The sequence below is a fragment of the Engystomops pustulosus genome, chromosome 7 (genome assembly GCF_040894005.1).
Source record: "Engystomops pustulosus chromosome 7, aEngPut4.maternal, whole genome shotgun sequence".
NCBI lineage: Eukaryota > Metazoa > Chordata > Amphibia > Anura > Leptodactylidae > Engystomops > Engystomops pustulosus.
The window spans coordinates 87,437,495-87,461,931 of NC_092417.1; the positions used below are offsets into that span (position 1 = coordinate 87,437,495).

The 24,437-nt window shown below is 44.2% G+C and overlaps 1 protein-coding gene across 7 annotated transcripts in view; it reads right to left on the reverse strand.

The window, feature by feature from the left end:
• The window catches only part of ZNF536 (zinc finger protein 536), a 472,346-nt gene that overhangs the window by 214,132 nt on the left and 233,777 nt on the right, over positions 1-24,437 (reverse strand). The window lies entirely within an intron of this gene.

Consider the following 24,437-nt stretch of genomic DNA (forward strand, 5'->3'; position numbering starts at 1 on the left):
GATTTTTCCCTACCTCTAGTACTTCATGTTCATATTTTAGCAGCTAAACTGTGTATACTAGCCAGATGGTCCAAAGGTTGCGGATGTATTGCAGCTCATCAAGGAGATATATTCATTTAAAAAGCATTTAGGTTGAGTACTGTAAAGATACCCTGACAGAAAAAAATTTTGACAAATGGGGAGGTTTTATTTCAGTGATTTACTCAGATAAGATTATCAGGGAAATAGTTTCTCCTTATACTACCGCAGTGTGGTATCTTCAAAATAACTTATCAGGTAAATTGGGCAAACTCAAGATGACCTGAAGAGCTGGGATCTTCCTCTCACCTGGGAGTCTTTACAATCTGCCTAGAGCTCTGTAGTAGGTCGCTTACTTTATATGTATGCGGGCATTAAAGGACCGCAGTCTTTGACATATGTGATGGGGTGGGAGGGGAGAGTTTACGGGACCTAATCTGATCTCTGTATCTGCGCTGACTTACTGTGCTATATTCACTTTGTTGTGATGAGGATACACCAGTTATAATTGTTATCTCTGTTTGATATATGGAAAACTAATAAAATATGTTTAAAAAAAAAAAAGTTTGATCAAGGCCAAGTTCATATCTGCTTTAGGAGCTCCATCAAAGTAACATAGAACGTAAATATGTGATGGATCACAGTACATTTTATAGGTTTAATAGGTTTCCAGCCATGGTCATTCTGAAAGTCTTCAAATCCTACCCAGTGTAAACTGAGCCTTTTGAGAGTTTTTCTCTTAATCATATTTGTCTTATAGGCTTTTAATTGCCTTTTTTGCTCCCCTTGCTAAACTGCAGCATTTCCAGAACTGCTTCTAGCATTTCAGATCATGTGAGGCCTTAGTTGTCCCTGTGTGCAAGATTATCAGAAATTTGCTGTATATTCATATATTTTCTCTCTATTTTTTTCTTCAAAACCAAGACTGTACTTTCAAGTGCATTGAATCTATAACAACAAATTACTTGCATTATACCAGTGGAAAAGTCAATGATTAATTTCAAGTATTGAATTTATTTCAATATATTTCATTAACTTTATTAACTTTTCCATAAAGGGAGAAAAAAAATACAAATCTCTAGCAGCATTTATTGCTAAAAAGCAAATATTAAATGAGAGGCCAGTAAAAAAGAAATAACTGAATCCTCAAAATCTCCCCGGCCTGTTATCTTCTGAATTAGCCATGTGAAATGACGGCATTTTGTAAAAGATGTTTTCTCAAGTCTACAAATTGGGGCCTGGTAGCTGGGAGGCAGGAAATCTGCACTTAGTGGGGTCGGAGAAATCCTAATCCCTTCTTTATTCCTGGTCCTGCATTTTTTTAAGTATTTAAAGTGAAGGGTGGATTCACTCCACAAGAAAACATTATTTTTAATTCTCTGTCTCTGTATGTTCTCCTACCAGATGAATTAACTTAAAAAATAGATACATACATTATGTAGCCCCCTTCGATCTGCAACATGTTTTTCTTTAGCAGGAAGGTAAAGTATAAAGATCATTCTGCAAGACCAAACATGAAGTGACATATAGTAGAAAACATTTCAATTTACAATAAAACGGTGTCAAGTCAATCGTCTTATCTCTCCTACTTTTTAAAGACGAATACAAGCGTCCCCAGAGATACAATGGTCTCATGTGTATTTAAGCCTGCAGCAGAAATCTGGCTATGAAATTTGGTGGTTACTGCCTGGTTATAACACTGATAAGCCATATTCAGTGAAATGGGCTAAAAAAAAAGTCTGCATAACATACCCATGCAAACAGATGGGGTCAAACAAAAGCTCTTGTCCCTCAAAGTCTGAAAACAACAGTATGGGGTGGGGGTTGGTTATCAAACACTGGAGCATCGCACGCCAGTGCTTTATGTTAACCCAGTCCCTTTGCTAAAGCCACATGGCTGGATATTTATATAACTGGCAGGGCTCTAAAACCTGTGCCAGTAACTGGCACAATTTCACAAAACTGCCATTGGCAGAAAAAGTTTCCCATATCCGGACATATCAAATCATAAAACGTCACTTTTATTGTTAATGAAAGGAACTGGCACAAGCCATTGGTAGTGTGCAGCCTGGCATGCTCGGGGCAAGGGGTGGAATAGCATTACCAGGAATTGTCACTTTGTTAAGGCTTGTACTCGCCCCTCTATGTTTTAAGGACCATTGTCAGGTAATTCAGTGGCCGCATTTATCAAAACTAGTGCAAACTGTAGTGGCAACTATGTGCAGTTTGCCTGAGGAGTGTGCAAGATTCATCAAAACTGGTCTTCATTAATCTAACGCCCCCTGCACTGCTCTGGAAGTGTGTACCATTTTTTTTTTTTATGTTTGTTCATGCTGCAGAATTGTGGCACATGTCAGTAATAAATGTGGCACAAACACGGCTAAGCACTTACACCCCCCTTTAGGTGCACATTTATTCTGTCTTATCGGACATAGTGAAGCCGAAACACAAAACTGCCGCTGCCACAAAACACTTTAAATAGAATCTCTCACAATCCCAGATATCTAAGTCATTGGGAGTCCTTTATCTTAGTTTTTCTTTTTTCTCTTTAGTTTTTCTGCTTATTTAATAAGTTGTAAAAAAAAAAGAAAATAGAGAAGTGGTTGCCTGCCTCAAGTTTACCATATTTATCTAGCAGATGTACTTGTTTGTATTTTAACTTTTTTTCTCTCAAGTCGGCTAAAATGCACCAAAAAAGGTACATAACTATCCTAGTTAAACATAGCATTTTCCTTGGAAAGAGGAAAAAGGAGCAAAAAAAGGTGTAAATGAGAGGCAGGAACAGAAAAGTGAATTAACAAGCAAAAGAAAACCCAATTAAGATACATAAATAAAGCACAATAAAAAATAACAGAAAACATAGAGAAAAAACTAAGATACATGACCCTCAGTGATTGCTTCATGTTTCCTGGTAATATACTGTGTAACATTTACTACTTCACTGAATCTTATTCTGCATCAATCCAGGTTTTTTTTGTTCTTGCCGTGCCCATATAAGGCCATGTAAAACATTGCTGTATTATTATGAATTGGCAACAAATGTTATTAAGGGAAGGACTATTTTAAGAAAAAAAAAACAGAAGGAAATTGCTAATCAGAATCAAACACCACTGTTTTCTTGCTGTTAAGAATAAAAGATGCCAAAAATCTAAGTGGCAGCAAAACAAAAGAAAAAAAAAATACACAAAAAAAAATTACAAACAGACTTGTGGCAACATTGCATGGGCCTGAAAACCACTGACACTGAGCAGGCACGGGGAACACAGGCCTTATAACAGATCTTTAATGTCAACTAATAGGCTCAACAGAAGAGGGGCAAGGTCCGCAGATTAAGTTAGAGGGCAGGTGCCTGTCTAATGTAAGATGCCAACATTAAGTGGTGATCAATGTGGAGAAACCCTCAACACAGCGCAAGGGGCTGGGATATAAAGCTATCCATACACTCCCATTTCTAACTTATATTATACGCTTAATATATAGAAATATATGTTGTAATCTAATCTAAATGTTTTTTTTCCTTGAATCTGTTACATGTAGATAAGGGGGTTGGATTGTAAGGATTGCAGCGATAACGACTACATTTATTTTAAACAATCAATTTTTTGAGCGGATCCATCCACTTTAACTTCCCTTTTTGTCATGGCTTTCGAGTGATTACATCATTTTCTGGAATTGCTCACAATAAGATTCTAAGGTACCCAAAATTTTGGTCCTCAAAAAAAAAAATGATTTAAGAAAATCTGTATTAGGGTGGTGCCTTGTGACTTTTATAATACTGCATGGTGCCTGTTTAATACTGTGGCCCTACTATGTGGCAGAAACACCTCACTGAGATATCAGTACCTGGTGCCTGTTTAATACTGTGGCCCTACTATGTGGCAGAAACACCTCACTGAGATATCAGTACCTGGTGCCTGTATAATACTGTGGCCCTACTATGTGATAGAAACACATCACTGAGATACCAGTACCTGGTGCCTGTATAATACTGTGGCCCTACTATGTGGCAGAAACACCTCACTGAGATATCAGTACCTGGTGCCTGTATAATACTGTGGCCCTACTATGTGGCAGAAACACCTCACTGAGATATCAGTACCTGGTGCCTGTATAATACTGTGGCCCTACTATGTGGCAGAAACACCTCACTGAGATACCAGTACCTGGTGCCTGTATAATACAGTGGCCCTACTATGTGGCAGAAACACCTCACTGAGATACCAGTACCTGGTGCCTGTATAATACTGTGGCCCTACTATGTGGCAGAAACACCTCACTGAGATACCAGTACCTGGTTCCTCTATAATACTGTGGCCCTACTATGTGATAGAAACACATCACTGAGATACCAGTACCTGTTGCCTGTATAATACTGTGGCCCTACTATGTGGCAGAAACACATCGCTGAGATACCAGTACCTGGTGCCTGTATAATACTGTGGTCCTACTATGTGGCAGAAACACCTCACTTAGATATCAGTACCTGGTGCCTCTATAATACTGTGGCCCTACTATGTGGCAGAAACACATCACTAAGATACCAGTACCTGGTGCATATATAATACTGTGGCCCTACTATGAGGCAGAAACACCTCACTGAGATACCAGTACCTGGTGCCTCTATAATACTGTGGCCCTATTATGTGGCAGAAACACATCACTGAGATACCAGTACCTGATGCCTGTATAATACTGCGGTCCTACTATGTGGCAGAAACACCTCACTGAGATATCAGTACCTGGTGCCTCTATAATACTGTGGCCCTATTATGTGGCAGAAACACATCACTGAGATACCAGTACCTGGTGCCTGTATAATACTGTGGTCCTACTATGTGGCAGAAACACCTCACTGAGATACCAGTATCTGGTGCCTGTATAATACTGTGGTCTTACTATGTGGTAGAAACACCTCACTGAGATACCAGTACCTGGTGCCTGTATAATACCGTGGCCCTACTATGTGATAGAAACACATCACTGAGATACCAGTACCTGTTGCCTGTATAATACTGTGGCCCTACTATGTGGCAGAAACACATCGCTGAGATACCAGTACCTGGTGCCTGTATAATACTGTGGTCCTACTATGTGGCAGAAACACCTCACTTAGATATCAGTACCTGGTGCCTCTATAATACTGTGGCCCTACTATGTGGCAGAAACACATCACTGAGATACCAGTACCTGGTGCATATATAATACTGTGGCCCTACTATGAGGCAGAAACACCTCACTGAGATACCAGTACCTGGTGCCTCTATAATACTGTGGCCCTATTATGTGGCAGAAACACATCACTGAGATACCAGTACCTGATGCCTGTATAATACTGCGGTCCTACTATGTGGCAGAAACACCTCACTGAGATATCAGTACCTGGTGCCTCTATAATACTGTGGCCCTATTATGTGGCAGAAACACATCACTGAGATACCAGTACCTGGTGCCTGTATAATACTGTGGTCCTACTATGTGGCAGAAACACCTCACTGAGATACCAGTATCTGGTGCCTGTATAATACTGTGGTCTTACTATGTGGTAGAAACACCTCACTGAGATACCAGTACCTGGTGCCTGTATAATACCGTGGCCCTACTATGTGGCAGAAACACCTCACTGAGATACCAGTACCTGGTGCCTGTATAATACTGTGGCCCTACTATGTGGCAGAAACACCTCACTGAGATACCAGTACCTGGTGCCTGTATAATACCTGGCCCTACTATGAGGCAGAAACACATCACTGAGATACCAGTACCTGGTGCCTGTATAATACTGTGGTCTTACTATGTGGTAGAAACACCTCACTGAGATACCAGTACCTGGTGCCTGTATAATACAGTGGCCCTACTATGTGGCAGAAACACCTCACTGAGATACCAGTACCTGGTGCCTGTATAATACAGTGGTCCTACTATGTGGCAGTAAAAAAACACCTCACTGAGATACCAGTACCTGGTGCCTGTATAATACTGTGGCCCTACTATGTAGCAGAAACACCTCACTGAGATACCAGTACCTGGTGCCTGTATAATACCGTGGCCCTACTATGTAGCAGAAACACATCACTGAGATACCAGTACCTGGTGCCTGTATAATACTGTGGTCCTACTATGACGCAGAAACACCTCACTGAGATACGTATACCTGGTGCCTGTATAATACTGTGGCCCTACTATGTGGCAGAAACATATCACTGAGATACCAGTACCTGGTGCCTGTATAATACTGTGGTCCTACTATGAGGCAGAAACACCTCACTGAGATACCTATATCTGGTGTCTGTATAATACTGTGGTCCTACTATGTGTCAGAAACACCACACTAAGATACCAGTACCTGGTGCCTGTATAATACTGTGGCCCTACTATGTGGCAGAAACACCTCACTGAGATACCAGTACCTGGTGCCTGTATAATACTGTGGTCCTACTATGTGGCAGAAACACCTCACTGAGATACCAGTACCTGGTTCCTCTATAATACTGTGGCCCTACTATGTGATAGAAACACCTCACTGAGATACCAGTACCTGTTGCCTGTTTAATAACGTGGTCCTACTATGAGGCAGAAACACCTCATTGAGATACCAGTACCTGGTGCCTCTATAATACTGTGGTCCTACTATGTGGCAGAAACACATCACTGAGATACCAGTACCTGGTGCCTGTATAATACTGTGGCCCTACTATGTGGCAGAAACACCTCACTGAGATATCAGTACCTGGTGCCTGTATAATACTGTGGTCCTACTATGAGGCAGAAACACCTCACTGATATACCAGTACCTGGTGCCTGTATAATACTGTGGTCTTACTATGTGGCAGAAACACCTCACTGAGATATCAGTACCTGGTGCCTCTATAATACTGTGGCCCTACTATGTGGCAGAAACACATCACTGAGATACCAGTACCTGGTGCCTGTATAATACTGTGGTCCTACTATGTGGCAGAAACACCTCACTTAGATATCAGTACCTGGTGCCTCTATAATACTGTGGCCCTACTATGTGGCAGAAAAACATCACTGAGATACCAGTACCTGGTGCATATATAATACTGTGGTCCTACTATGAGGCAGAAACACCTCACTGAGATACCAGTACCTGGTGCCTCTATAATACTGTGGCCCTATTATGTGGCAGAAACACATCACTGAGATACCAGTACCTGATGCCTGTATAATACTGCGGTCCTACTATGTGGCAGAAACACCTCACTGAGATATCAGTACCTGGTGCCTCTATAATACTGTGGCCCTATTATGTGGCAGAAACACATCACTGAGATACCAGTACCTGGTGCCTGTATAATACTGTGGTCCTACTATGTGGCAGAAACACCTCACTTAGATACCAGTATCTGGTGCCTGTATAATACTGTGGTCTTACTATGTGGTAGAAACACCTCACTGAGATACCAGTACCTGGTGCCTGTATAATACCGTGGCCCTACTATGTGGCAGAAACACCTCACTGAGATACCAGTACCTGGTGCCTGTATAATACTGTGGCCCTACTATGTGGCAGAAACACCTCACTGAGATACCAGTACCTGGTGCCTGTATAATACCGTGGCCCTACTATGAGGCAGAAACACATCACTGAGATACCAGTACCTGGTGCCTGTATAATACTGTGGTCTTACTATGTGGTAGAAACACCTCACTGAGATACCAGTACCTGGTGCCTGTATAATACCGTGGTCCTACTATGTGGCAGAAACACCTCACTGAGATACCAGTACCTGGTGCCTGTATAATACTGTGGCCCTACTATGTAGCAGAAACACCTCACTGAGATACCAGTACCTGGTGCCTGTATAATACCGTGGCCCTACTATGTAGCAGAAACACATCACTGAGATACCAGTACCTGGTGCCTGTATAATACTGTGGTCCTACTATGACGCAGAAACACCTCACTGAGATACGTATACCTGGTGCCTGTATAATACTGTGGCCCTACTATGTGGCAGAAACATATCACTGAGATACCAGTACCTGGTGCCTGTATAATACTGTGGTCCTACTATGAGGCAGAAACACCTCACTGAGATACCTATATCTGGTGTCTGTATAATACTGTGGTCCTACTATGTGTCAGAAACACCACACTGAGATACCAGTACCTGGTGCCTGTATAATACTGTGGCCCTACTATGTGGCAGAAACACCTCACTGAGATACCTGTACCTGGTGCCTGTATAATACTGTGGTCCTATTATGTGGCAGAAACACCTCACTGAGATACCAGTACCTGGTACCTGTATAATACTGTGGTCCTACTATGTGGCAGAAACACCTCACTGAGATACCAGTACCTGGTTCCTCTATAATACTGTGGCCCTACTATGTGATAGAAACACATCACTGAGATACCAGTACCTGTTGCCTGTTTAATAACGTGGTCCTACTATGAGGCAGAAACACCTCATTGAGATACCAGTACCTGGTGCCTCTATAATACTGTGGTCCTACTATGTGGCAGAAACACATCACTGAGATACCAGTACCTGGTGCCTGTATAATACTGTGGCCCTACTATGTGGCAGAAACACCTTACTGAGATATCAGTACCTGGTGCCTGTATAATACTGTGGTCCTACTATGAGGCAGAAACACCTCACTGATATACCAGTACCTGGTGCCTGTATAATACTGTGGTCTTACTATGTGGCAGAAACACATCACTGAGATACCAGTACCTGGTGCCTGTATAATACTGTGGTCCTACTATGTGGCAGAAACACCTCACTGAGATATCAGTACCTGGTGCCTCTATAATACTGTGGCCCTACTATGTGGCAGAAACACATCACTGAGATACCAGTACCTGGTGCATATATAATACTGTGGCCCTACTATGAGGCAGAAACACCTCACTGAGATACCAGTACCTGGTGCCTCTATAATACTGTGGCCCTATTATGTGGCAGAAACACATCACTGAGATACCAGTACCTGATGCCTGTATAATACTGCGGTCCTACTATGTGGCAGAAACACCTCACTGAGATACCAGTACCTGGTGCCTGTATAATACTGTGGTCTTACTATGTGGTAGAAACACCTCACTGAGATACCAGTACCTGGTGCCTGTATAATACCGTGGCCCTACTATGTGGCAGAAACACCTCACTGAGATACCAGTACCTGGTGCCTGTATAATACTGTGGCCCTACTATGAGGCAGAAACACCTCACTGAGATACCAGTTCCTGGTGCCTGTATAATACCGTGGCCCTACTATGAGGCAGAAACACATCACTGAGATACCAGTACCTGGTGCCTGTATAATACTGTGGCCCTACTATGTAGCAGAAACACCTCACTGAGATACCAGTACCTGGTGCCTGTATAATACCGTGGCCCTACTATGTAGCAGAAACACATCACTGAGATACCAGTACCTGGTGCCTGTATAATACTGTGGTCCTACTATGACGCAGAAACACCTCACTGAGATACGTATACCTGGTGCCTGTATAATACTGTGGCCCTACTATGTGGCAGAAACATATCACTGAGATACCAGTACCTGGTGCCTGTATAATACTGAGGTCCTACTATGAGGCAGAAACACCTCACTGAGATACCTATATCTGGTGTCTGTATAATACTGTGGTCCTTCTATGTGTCAGAAACACCTCACTGAGATACCAGTACCTGGTGCCTGTATAATACTGTGGCCCTACTATGTGGCAGAAACACATCACTGAGATACCAGTACCTGGTGCCTGTATAACACTGTGGTCCTACTATGTGGCAGAAACACATCACTGAGATACCAGTACCTGGTGCCTGTATAATACCGTGGCCCTACTATGAGGCAGAAACACATCACTGAGATACCAGTACCTGGTGCCTGTATAATACTGTGGTCTTACTATGTGGTAGAAACACCTCACTGAGATACCAGTACCTGGTGCCTGTATAATACAGTGGCCCTACTATGTGGCAGAAACACCTCACTGAGATACCAATACCTGGTGCCTGTATAATACTGTGGCCCTACTATGTAGCAGAAACAGCTCACTGAGATACCAGTACCTGGTGCCTGTATAATACCGTGACCCTACTATGTAGCAGAAACACATCACTGTGATACCAGTACCTGGTGCCTGTATAATACTGTGGTCCTACTATGACGCAGAAACACCTCACTGAGATACGTATACCTGGTGCCTGTATAATACTGTGGCCCTACTATGTGGCAGAAACATATCACTGAGATACCAGTACCTGGTGCCTGTATAATACTGTGGTCCTACTATGAGGCAGAAACACCTCACTGAGATACCTATATCTGGTGTCTGTATAATACTGTGGTCCTACTATGTGTCAGAAACACCTCACTGAGATACCAGTACCTGGTGCCTGTATAATACTGTGGCCCTACTATGTGGCAGAAACACATCACTGAGATACCAGTACCTGGTGCCTGTATAATACTGTGGTCCTACTATGTGGCAGAAACACCTCACTGAGATACCAGTACCTGGTGCCTGTATAATACTGTGGCCCTATTATGTGGCAGAAACACCTCACTTAGATACCAGTACCTGGTGCCTGTATAATACCGTGGCCCTACTATGTAGCAGAAACACATCACTGAGATACCAGTACCTGGTGCCTGTATAATACTGTGGTCCTACTATGTGGCAGAAACACCTCACTGAGATACCAGTATCTGGTGCCTGTATAATACTGTGGTCTTACTATGTGGTAGAAACACCTCACTGAGATACCAGTACCTGGTGCCTGTATAATACCGTGGCCCTACTATGTGGCAGAAACACCTCACTGAGATACCAGTACCTGGTGCCTGTATAATACTGTGGCCCTACTATGAGGCAGAAACACCTCACTGAGATACCAGTACCTGGTGCCTGTATAATACCGTGGCCCTACTATGAGGCAGAAACACATCACTGAGATACCAGTACCTGGTGCCTGTATAATACTGTGGTCTTACTATGTGGTAGAAACACCTCACTGAGATACCAGTACCTGGTGCCTGTATAATACCGTGGTCCTACTATGTGGCAGAAACACCTCACTGAGATACCAGTACCTGGTGCCTGTATAATACTGTGGCCCTACTATGTAGCAGAAACACCTCACTGAGATACCAGTACCTGGTGCCTGTATAATACCGTGGCCCTACTATGTAGCAGAAACACATCACTGAGATACCAGTACCTGGTGCCTGTATAATACTGTGGCCCTACTATGTGGCAGAAACATATCACTGAGATACCAGTACCTGGTGCCTGTATAATACTGTGGTCCTACTATGAGGCAAAAACACCTCACTGAGATACCTGTATCTGGTGTCTGTATAATACTGTGGTCCTACTATGTGTCAGAAACACCTCACTGAGATACCAGTACCTGGTGCCTGTATAATACTGTGGCCCTACTATGTGGCAGAAACACCTCACTGAGATACCAGTACCTGGTGCCTGTATAATACTGTGGTCCTATTATGTGGCAGAAACACCTCACTGAGATACCAGTACCTGGTGCCTGTATAATACTGTGGTCCTACTATGTGGCAGAAACACCTCACTGAGATACCAGTACCTGGTTCCTCTATAATACTGTGGCCCTACTATGTGATAGAAACACATCACTGAGATACCAGTACCTGTTGCCTGTTTAATAACGTGGTCCTACTATGAGGCAGAAACACCTCATTGAGATACCAGTACCTGGTGCCTCTATAATACTGTGGTCCTACTATGTGGCAGAAACACATCACTGAGATACCAGTACCTGGTGCCTGTATAATACTTTGGCCCTACTATGTGGCAGAAACACCTCACTGAGATATCAGTACCTGGTGCCTGTATAATACTGTGGTCCTACTATGAGGCAGAAACACCTCACTGATATACCAGTACCTGGTGCCTGTATAATACTGTGGTCTTACTATGTGGCAGAAACACCTCACTGAGATATCAGTACCTGGTGCCTCTATAATACTGTGGCCCTACTATGTGGCAGAAACACATCACTGAGATACCAGTACCTGGTGCCTGTATAATACTGTGGTCCTACTATGTGGCAGAAACACCTCACTGAGATATCAGTACCTGGTGCCTCTATAATACTGTGGCCCTACTATGTGGCAGAAACACATCACTGAGATACCAGTACCTGGTGCATATATAATACTGTGGCCCTACTATGAGGCAGAAACACCTCACTGAGATACCAGTACCTGGTGCCTCTATAATACTGTGGCCCTATTATGTGGCAGAAACACATCACTGAGATACCAGTACCTGATGCCTGTATAATACAGCGGTCCTACTATGTGGCAGAAACACCTCACTGAGATACCAGTACCTGGTGCCTGTATAATACTGTGGTCTTACTATGTGGTAGAAACACCTCACTGAGATACCAGTACCTGGTGCCTGTATAATACCGTGGCCCTACTATGTGGCAGAAACACCTCACTGAGATACCAGTACCTGGTGCCTGTATAATACTGTGGCCCTACTATGAGGCAGAAACACCTCACTGAGATACCAGTACCTGGTGCCTGTATAATACCGTGGCCCTACTATGAGGCAGAAACACACCACTGAGATACCAGTACCTGGTGCCTGTATAATACTGTGGTCTTACTATGTGGTAGAAACACCTCACTGAGATACCAGTACCTGGTGCCTGTATAATACAGTGGCCCTACTATGTGGCAAAAACACCTCACTGAGATACCAGTACCTGGTGCCTGTATAATACTGTGGCCCTACTATGTAGCAGAAACACCTCACTGAGATACCAGTACCTGGTGCCTGTATAATACCGTGGCCCTACTATGTAGCAGAAACACATCACTGAGATACCAGTACCTGGTGCCTGTATAATACTGTGGTCCTACTATGAGGCAGAAACACCTCACTGAGATACGTATACCTGGTGTCTGTATAATACTGTGGCCCTACTATGTGACAGAAACATATCACTGAGATACCAGTACCTGGTGCCTGTATAATACTGTGGTCCTACTATGAGGCAGAAACACCTCACTGAGATACCTATATCTGGTGTCTGTATAATACTGTGGTCCTACTATGTGTCAGAAACACCTCACTGAGATACCAGTACCTGGTGCCTGTATAATACTGTGGCCCTACTATGTGGCAGAAACACATCACTGAGATACCAGTACCTGGTGCCTGTATAATACTGTGGTCCTACTATGTGGCAGAAACACCTCACTGAGATACCAGTACCTGGTGCCTGTATAATACTGTGGCCCTACTATGAGGCAGAAACACCTCACTGAGATACCAGTACCTGGTGCCTGTATAATACCGTGGCCCTACTATGAGGCAGAAACACATCACTGAGATACCAGTACCTGGTGCCTGTATAATACTGTGGTCTTACTATGTGGTAGAAACACCTCACTGAGATACCAGTACCTGGTGCCTGTATAATACTGTGGCCCTACTATGTAGCAGAAACACCTCACTGAGATACCAGTACCTGGTGCCTGTATAATACTGTGGCCCTACTATGTAGCAGAAACACCTCACTGAGATACCAGTACCTGGTGCCTGTATAATACCGTGGCCCTACTATGTAGCAGAAACACATCACTGAGATACCAGTACCTGGTGCCTGTATAATACTGTGGCCCTACTATGTGGCAGAAACATATCACTGAGATACCAGTACCTGGTGCCTGTATAATACTGTGGTCCTACTATGAGGCAGAAACACCTCACTGAGATACCTGTATCTGGTGTCTGTATAATACTGTGGTCCTACTATGTGTCAGAAACACCTCACTGAGATTCCAGTACCTGGTGCCTGTATAATACTGTGGCCCTACTATGTGGCAGAAACACCTCACTGAGATACCAGTACCTGGTGCCTGTATAATACTGTGGTCCTATTATGTGGCAGAAACACCTCACTGAGATACCAGTACCTGGTGCCTGTATAATACTGTGGTCCTACTATGTGGCAGAAACACCTCACTGAGATACCAGTACCTGGTTCCTCTATAATACTGTGGCCCTACTATGTGATAGAAACACATCACTGAGATACCAGTACCTGTTGCCTGTTTAATAACGTGGTCCTACTATGAGGCAGAAACACCTCATTGAGATACCAGTACCTGGTGCCTCTATAATACTGTGGTCCTACTATGTGGCAGAAACACATCACTGAGATACCAGTACCTGGTGCCTGTATAATACTTTGGCCCTACTATGTGGCAGAAACACCTCACTGAGATATCAGTACCTGGTGCCTGTATAATACTGTGGTCCTACTATGAGGCAGAAACACCTCACTGATATACCAGTACCTGGTGCCTGTATAATACTGTGGTCCTACTGTGTGGCAGAAACACCTCACTGAGATATCAGTACCTGGTGCCTGTATAATACTGTGGTCTTACTATGTGGCAGAAACACCTCACTGAGATATCAGTACCTGGTGCCTCTATAATACTGTGGCCCTACTATGTGGCAGAAACACATCACTGAGATACCAGTACCTGGTGCCTGTATAATACTGTGGTCCTACTATGTGGCAGAAACACCTCACTGAGATATCAGTACCTGGTGCCTCTATAATACTGTGGCCCTACTATGTGGCAGAAACACATCACTGAGATACCAGTACCTGGTGCCTCTATAATACTGTGGCCCTATTATGTGGCAGAAACACATCACTGAGATACCAGTACCTGATGCCTGTATAATACTGCGGTCCTACTATGTGGCAGAAACACCTCACTGAGATACCAGTACCTGGTGCCTGTATAATACTGTGGTCTTACTATGTGGTAGAAACACCTCACTGAGATACCAGTACCTGGTGCCTGTATAATACCGTGGCCCTACTATGTGGCAGAAACACCTCACTGAGATACCAGTACCTGGTGCCTGTATAATACTGTGGCCCTACTATGAGGCAGAAACACCTCACTGAGATACCAGTACCTGGTGCCTGTATAATACCGTGGCCCTACTATGAGGCAGAAACACATCACTGAGATACCAGTACCTGGTGCCTGTATAATACTGTGGTCTTACTATGTGGTAGAAACACCTCACTGAGATACCAGTACCTGGTGCCTGTATAATACAGTGGCCCTACTATGTGGCAGAAACACCTCACTGAGATACCAGTACCTGGTGCCTGTATAATACTGTGGCCCTACTATGTAGCAGAAACACCTCACTGAGATACCAGTACCTGGTGCCTGTATAATACTGTGGCCCTACTATGTGGCAGAAACACCTCACTGAGATACCAGTACCTGGTGCCTGTATAATACTGTGGCCCTACTATGTAGCAGAAACACCTCACTGAGATACCAGTACCTGGTGCCTGTATAATACCGTGGCCCTACTATGTAGCAGAAACACCTCACTGAGATACCAGTACCTGGTGCCTGTATAATACCGTGGCCCTACTATGTAGCAGAAACACATCACTGAGATACCAGTACCTGGTGCCTGTATAATACTGTGGTCCTACTATGACGCAGAAACACCTCACTGAGATACGTATACCTGGTGCCTGTATAATACTGTGGCCCTACTATGTGGCAGAAACATATCACTGAGATACCAGTACCTGGTGCCTGTATAATACTGTGGTCCTACTATGAGGCAGAAACACCTCACTGAGATACCTATATCTGGTGTCTGTATAATACTGTGGTCCTACTATGAGGCAGAAACACCTCACTGAGATACCAGTACCTGGTGCCTGTATAATACTGTGGCCCTACTATGTGGCAGAAACACATCACTGAGATACCAGTACCTGGTGCCTGTATAATACTGTGGTCCTACTATGTGGCAGAAACACCTCACTGAGATACCAGTACCTGGTGCCTGTATAATACTGTGGCCCTACTATGTGGCAGAAACACCTCACTTAGATACCAGTACCTGGTGCCTGTATAATACCGTGGCCCTACTATGTAGCAGAAACACATCACTGAGATACCAGTACCTGGTGCCTCTATAATACTGTGGCCCTATTATGTGCCAGAAACACATCACTGAGATACCAGTACCTGGTGCCTGTATAATACTGTGGTCCTACTATGATGCAGAAACACCTCACTGAGATACCAGTACCTGGTGCCTCTATAATACTGTGGTCCTATTATGTGCCAGAAACACATCACTGAGATACCAGTACCTGGTGCCTGTATAATACTGTGGTCCTACTATGACGCAGAAACACCTCACTGAGATACGTATACCTGGTGCCTGTATAATACTGTGGCCCTACTATGAGGCAGAAACACATCACTGAGATACCAGTACCTGGTGCCTCTATAATACTGTGGCCCTACTATGTAGCAGAAACACCTCACTGAGATACCAGTACCTGGTGCCTGTATAATACTGTGGTCTTACTATGAGGCAGAAACACCTCACTGAGATATCAGTACCTGGTGCCTGTATAATACTGTGGTCTTACTATGAGGCAGAAACATATCACTGAGATATCAGTACCTGGTGCCTGTATAATACTGTGGTCCTACTGTGTGGCAGAAACACATCACTGAGATACCAGTACCTGGTGCCTGTATAATACCGTGGCCCTACTATGTAGCAGAAACACCTCACTGAGATACCAGTACCTGGTGCCTCTATAATACTGTGGCCCTACTATGTGGCAGAAACACATCACTGAGATACCAGTACCTGGTGCCTGTATAATACTGTGGTCCTACTATGAGGCAGAAACACCTCACTGATATACCAGTACCTGGTGCCTGTATAATACTGTGGTCTTACTATGTGGCAGAAACACCTCACTGAGATATCAGTACCTGGTGCCTCTATAATACTGTGGCCCTACTATGTGGCAGAAACACATCACTGAGATACCAGTACCTGGTGCATATATAATACTGTGGCCCTACTATGAGGCAGAAACACCTCACTGAGATACCAGTACCTGGTGCCTCTATAATACTGTGGCCCTATTATGTGGCAGAAACACATCACTGAGATACCAGTACCTGATGCCTGTATAATACTGCGGTCCTACTATGTGGCAGAAACACCTCACTGAGATACCAGTACCTGGTGCCTGTATAATACTGTGGTCTTACTATGTGGTAGAAACACCTCACTGAGATACCAGTACCTGGTGCCTGTATAATACCGTGGCCCTACTATGTGGCAGAAACACCTCACTGAGATACCAGTACCTGGTGCCTGTATAATACTGTGGCCCTACTATGAGGCAGAAACACCTCACTGAGATACCAGTACCTGGTGCCTGTATAATACCGTGGCCCTACTATGAGGCAGAAACACCTCACTGAGATACCAGTACCTGGTGCCTGTATAATACTGTGGCCCTACTATGAGGCAGAAACACCTCACTGAGATACCAGTACCTGGTGCCTGTATAATACCGTGGCCCTACTATGAGGCAGAAACACCTCACTGAGATACCAGTACCTGGTGCCTGTATAATACCGTGGCCCTACTATGAGGCAGAAACACCTCACTGAGATACCAGTACCTGGTGCCTGTATAATACAGTGGCCCTACTATGTGGCAGAAACACCTCACTGAGATACCAGTACCTGGTGCCTGTATAATACTGTGGCCCTACTATGTAGCAGAAACACCTCACTGAGATACCAGTACCTGGTGCCTGTATAATACTGTGGCCCTACTATGTGGCAGAAACACCTCACTGAGATACCAGTACCTGGTGCCTGTATAATACTGTGGCCCTACTATGTAGCAGAAACACCTCACTGAGATACCAGTACCTGGTGCCTGTATAATACTGTGGTCCTACTATGACGCAGAAACACCTCACTGAGATACGTATACCTGGTGCCTGTATAATACTGTGGCCCTACTATGTGGCAGAAACATATCACTGAGATACCAGTACCTGGTGCCTGTATAATACTGTGGTCCTACTATGAGGCAGAAACACCTCACTGAGATACCTATATCTGGTGTCTGTATAATACTGTGGTCCTACTATGTGTCAGAAACACCTCACTGAGATACCAGTACCTGGTGCCTGTATAATACTGTGGCCCTACTATGTGGCAGAAACACATCACTGAGATACCAGTACCTGGTGCCTGTATAATACTGTGGTCCTACTATGTGGCAGAAACATATCACTGAGATACCAGTACCTGGTGCCTGTATAATACTGTGGCCCTACTATGTGGCAGAAACACATCACTGAGATACCAGTACCTGGTGCCTGTATAATACTGTGGCCCTACTATGTGGCAGAAACACCTCACTTAGATACCAGTACCTGGTGCCTGTATAATACCGTGGCCCTACTATGTAGCAGAAACACATCACTGAGATACCAGTACCTGGTGCCTCTATAATACTGTGGCCCTATTATGTGCCAGAAACACATCACTGAGATACCAGTACCTGGTGCCTGTATAATACTGTGGTCCTACTATGACGCAGAAACACCTCACTGAGATACCAGTACCTGGTGCCTCTATAATACTGTGGCCCTATTATGTGCCAGAAACACATCACTGAGATACGTATACCTGGTGCCTGTATAATACTGTGGCCCTACTATGAGGCAGAAACACATCACTGAGATACCAGTACCTGGTGCCTCTATAATACTGTGGCCCTACTATGTAGCAGAAACACCTCACTGAGATACCAGTACCTGGTGCCTGTATAATACTGTGGTCTTACTATGAGGCAGAAACACCTCACTGAGATATCAGTACCTGGTGCCTGTATAATACTGTGGTCTTACTATGAGGCAGAAACATATCACTGAGATATCAGTACCTGGTGCCTGTATAATACTGTGGTCCTACTGTGTGGCAGAAACACATCACTGAGATACCAGTACCTGGTGCCTGTATAATACTGTGGCCCTACTATGTAGCAGAAACACCTCACTGAGATACCAGTACCTGGTGCCTGTATAATACTGTGGTCTTACTATAAGGCAGAAACATATCACTGAGATACCAGTACCTGGTGCCTGTATAATACTGTGGTCCTACTGTGTGGCAGAAACACATCACTGAGATACCAGTACCTGGTGCCTGTATAATACCGTGGCCCTACTATGTGGCAGAAACATATCACTGAGATACCAGTACCTTTTGCCTGTATAATACTGTGGTCCTACTGTGTGGCAGAAACACATCACTGAGATACCAGTACTTGGTGCCTGTATAATACTGTATTCCTACTGTGTGGCAGAAACATATCACTGAGATACCAGTACCTGGTGCATGTATAATACTGTGGTCCTACTATGTGGCAGAAACACCTCACTGATATACCAGTACCTGGTGCATGTATAATACTGTGGTCCTACTATGAAACATTTAGAAAATATTATGACCAGACGACACATTGTACCTAATGACTAACTTAGCTGTAGAACTTCAGTTCATGTCAGCAGCTACATACATCACATAGTGGAGGGAGATTTACCTGTGCTCACAAGGGGAATGAAGCTGCCCCTTTAAAGCACTTCTCAGGTGAAGATAGGCGGCTTAAGAAAGATTGCGTTTCATGCACCTTGTAATATCTTTCATTTAAAAATTGGCAGACATGGATTCCCAGAAGAACCTTGGCCTGTGTGTGTCTCTTTAACCAGCTGAGTGATCCCGGCTTTTAATATAGCTGTACCAATTATTGTAAAAGTCATCTAGACCCTTATAACCACAAATATTGACAGTTTATTGCTCGACGCTTTCATGACATTTGAAGGTCACATCATACATAATACATAGTCTTTTATAAAAGTGTCTGGGACACAGATACATGATCAGCAATTACTTCTGCTATTTGTGCCGTATTGATTTTGATCTTATTCAAAGCGAAGAAGAAGAAGGTATCAAGGAAAAACAGACGATTAACATAGAAACAAAATGCATCTATAACACTGAGAGCCATATTCCATGCTTACAATCCCTATGACGTGGTAAGGATTAGGGAAAAAAAAGATCTGCTTACATTACAGAAAGAGTAATAGTCTTGTCTCTAGGTTGTGTATGGTATTATACTATCTATCCATCTATCTGTCTTTTTATTTCATGCCTCTTAATGCCTTATATCTACTTCTTTCAATCTGATTTATCTATCTACAGTATCCATCTATCTGTCTGTCAGTATCTACAGTATTCATCTACATATATCTACAGTATATATCTATTTACATTATCTATCTTTCATCTGTCTATCCATCTATCTATCTATCTAAAGCAGGGCCAGATTAAGGGGATCTATCTATCTATCTATCTATCTATCTATCTATCTATCTATTAATATGTAAGTAAGTCTGTATGTATGTCTTTTATCTGTATGTTCATCTATCTACATATATGTCTATCTATCTTACTGCCACAGCAGCCAGCAGAAAATGGTTCCTTTATATTGTAATTAACAAGTGTATTTTGGGAAGAGTGGGGTAAAAAATTTGATTCAAAACCGAGTCTATGACGTTCCCTGAGTGTGGCTGGATGTATTTCAGTGTCATACCTTTGTATGTCTCAATGTCATCCATCTATACATACAGGCTCGGACTGGCCTGCCGGGATACCGGTCAAACCCCCGGTGGGCCCTTATCATGAGTCACCATCTCCTATCTGTGTCTGCTAGCAGGCACATTCAGCTGAGGCTGGAGGAGGGGGGCAGCAGGGGGGACTATGACATCCTGCAGGAGGGAGAGACAGGTTCTCTGCTCTTCCCACAGCAGCGCTGGGGCAGTGAGTGAGACATTTCCTCCTCCCTGCACTGAGCCTCAGCCCCTGCGTCACTGCAGGAGAACATGGCCCCTGATTCACTGGAGGAGCAGACAGTGAGATGTCACTAATTACAGACCAGAGGACATGAGCCCCCTAGTAGTCACAGTGGGCCCCCTTCCTCCTGGTCATGACAGACATCAGGGGCCACCAATCAGCTAGCAGCTGCTGCTGGAGTGTCCTCCCCCTGGCACAGCACAGGCTGCACTCATGTGCAGGAGCTCAGGATGGATGAGGAGCTGCTGATGGCTTTCAGCACAAGAAAAAGGTACAAAATAAAAGTGCATCACATTTACACACACACAGTGCAGCTCATTACATCACTACAATGTGTACATACATATAGAATAACAGTGGACTCAAGAACTACAACTCCCAGCAGTTGAATGAGATGCTGAAAGTTGACTGTATTAAGTATTGATGCAGAATAAGGATTGATATCACACGTAACGTGCTGACTGTTTAGAAATGGAATGAAAGTGAACTGTGGGGCAGGATGTGCTTCTATGCAAACGCATGTGACGCATGCAGTGTCTTGTATTGTCCAAATGCCAGGGCTGGAGGAAGCGTTACATGTGACCACAGCCTCAGTATTACCAGCATACCCCGCGTTACGTGTGACCGCAGCCTCAGTATTACCAGCATACCCCGCGTTACGTGTGACTGCAGCCTCTGTATTACCAGCATACCCCGTGTTAGGTGTGACCGCAGCCTCAGTATTACCAGCATATCCCGCGTTACATGTGACCGCAGCCTCAGTATTACCAGCATACCCCGCGTTACGTGTGACCGCAGCCTCAGTATTACCAGCATACCCCGCATTACATGTGACCACAGCCTCAGTATTACCAGCATACCCCGCGTTACGTGTGACCGCAGCCTCAGTATTACCAGCATACCCCGCGTTACGTGTGACCGCAGCCTCAGTATTACCAGCATACCCCGCGTTACGTGTGACCGCAGCCTCAGTATTACCAGCATACCTTGCGTTACGTGTGACCGCAGCCTCTGTATTACCAGCATACCCCGTGTTAGGTGTGACCTCAGCCTCAGTATTACCAGCATACCCTGCATTACGTGTAACCGCAGCCTCAGTATTACCAGCATACCCCGCGTTACATGTGACCGCAGCCTTAGTATTACCAGTATACCCCGCGTTACGTGTGACCGCAGCCTCAGTATTACCAGCATACCCCGCGTTACGTGTGACCGCAGCCTCAGTATTACCAGCATACCCCGCGTTACGTGTGACCGCAGCCTCAGTATTACCAGCATACCCCGCGTTACGTGTGACTCCAGCCTCAGTATTACCAGCATACCCCACGTTACGTGTGACTGCAGCCTTAGTATTACCAGCATACCCCGTGTTAGGTGTGACCGCAGCCTCTGTATTATCAGTATACCCTGCGTTATGTGTGACCGCAGCCTCAGTATTATCAGCATACCCTGCGTTATGTGTGACCGCAGCCTCAGTATTACCAGCATACCCTGCGTTATGTGTGACCGCAGCCTCAGTATTACCAGCATACCCCGTGTTACGTGTGATCGCAGCCTCAGTATTACCAGCATACCCCGCGTTACGTGTGACCGCAGCCTCAGTATTACCAGTATACCCTGCGTTACATGTGACTGCAGCCTCAGTATTACCAGCATACCCCGCGTTACATGAGACCGCAGCCTCAGCATTACCAGCAGACCCCGCGTTACATGTGACCGCAGCCTCAGTATTACGGGCATATCCCACGTTACGTGTGACCCCAGCCTCAGTATTACCAGCATACCCTGTGTTAGGTGTGACCACAGCCTCAGTATAACCAGCATAGCCCGCGTTACGGGTGACCCCAGCCTCAGTATTACTAGCATAGCCCGCCTTATGTGTGACTGCAGCCTCATTATTACCCCCCCCCCCCCCATCCATCATGGTGTCCAAATTGCAGATTCATCACCATTTCAATGCACTGATATCACTGAAAATGTCAGCTTCTCCAGCTCCGTACATCAAAGTTTCAAAAAGTAAGAGGTGTGTGAAAGTTGTGAAACGGAGCCTGTAATAAAAATAATGCAACTTTTTTTGTCATTTATACCACATTTGGAATTTTTCTCCAGCATCCTAGTACACTGCATAGAATATTTACCCTTAAAGGGTTGAAGGCCAGACCATTTTCATCTTTGATTTTCCATTTTTACCTCCCCGTCTTTATAAATCCATAACTGTGTTATTTCCATGTACAGAGCTGTATGGGGCTTGTTTTCTGCATAACAAATTGTCCTTCCTAGTGATGGTATTTAATATTCTATACCGTGTACTGGAAAGCGGGAAAAAAATCCCAATGCGGTAAAATTGACCAAAAAAACGTACTTGTGCCATTTTCTTGTGGGCTACGTATGTATGGCTTTCACTGTGCGCCCCAAATCATACCTCCCCTTAATTCCTTGGGTAAGTGTGATCAAGAGGACACCAAATTCATAAAGATTTTATTCAGTTTTTATATAAAAAATGCAAACCTTTGGTACAAAGAAAAAATGTCTTAATGGGGTTTTCCCACAAAGACAAGTTAGGCCCTATCCACAGGCAGATAACAAGCGTCAGGCCCAATTCACACGTTGCAGTTCTTGATCTGTTTTAATTAAAATCGCAACAGGGAGGGGCTCATTGCAGAACAAAAGTGTTTCAGTAGAATCTCATATGTGTTCTGGCAAAGCCCCTCCCTTGCCGTTAAAACTTGTCAAAAAACAAAAAGTGAGGCTGCGGTCACACGTACCACTAGGCGGTCCTCGGCCCGAACGCGATTGATAAGCTGATCACATGCGTTTCTCTGGAAACGCATGTGCGTTCGGGCCGAGGAACACCCCCTGTGCGCTAGCGTTGCGTTATGAACGGACGCCTAGTGGTACGTGTGAACGCGGCCTGAGGCTTGTTTTCTGCAGCATTGTTGTACACGTCCTCATTCACTTCTGTGGGCTCCGTTTTTTTTTGTTGTGTGGGCTCCGTTTTTTTTTTGTTGTAGAAACTTAAAGTTTGTGTGCTTAATGGCAAAAAGACCTGCATTCAAATGGAAGAGGAACAGATCGTCTTTCCAAAGCGTTCATTATGCAACAAAAAACGCAATGTGTGAACATGGCCACAGGCTGCATTCACACCGTGCATTTCCAGCACGTTTAGAAACGCAATGAAAATATACATGGGGGTGGCTCGCACGTATCCATGAAGCAGCTGGTGGGCCCCCAGAATTAATTTCACTGGTGGGCCCTTGGCACCCCAGTCCGACCCTGTATACATATCATCTCACTGTCATAACTCTGTATATCTCTTCCTTCAATCTCATACTTGTATTATTCTATCCACCCATATCATCTGTCACACTCCCTTTATAACATATATCTCAATGTCATATATCAATCTAGAATATCTTTTTACCCATCCATTTAATCTCACTGTATATTTCAGTCTCATATCTCTCTATGTTTTATCTATCTATCTATTGATCTATCTATCTATCATAAACGGAAATCAGGCATCACTCCAAATTAATGGAAAATGGGGTATTTCATTCACTTGAGGAAAGATTTGTTGGTCTGTTTTCCTTCTATCTATATTAAAGTGCCCACTTATTTGCAAATAT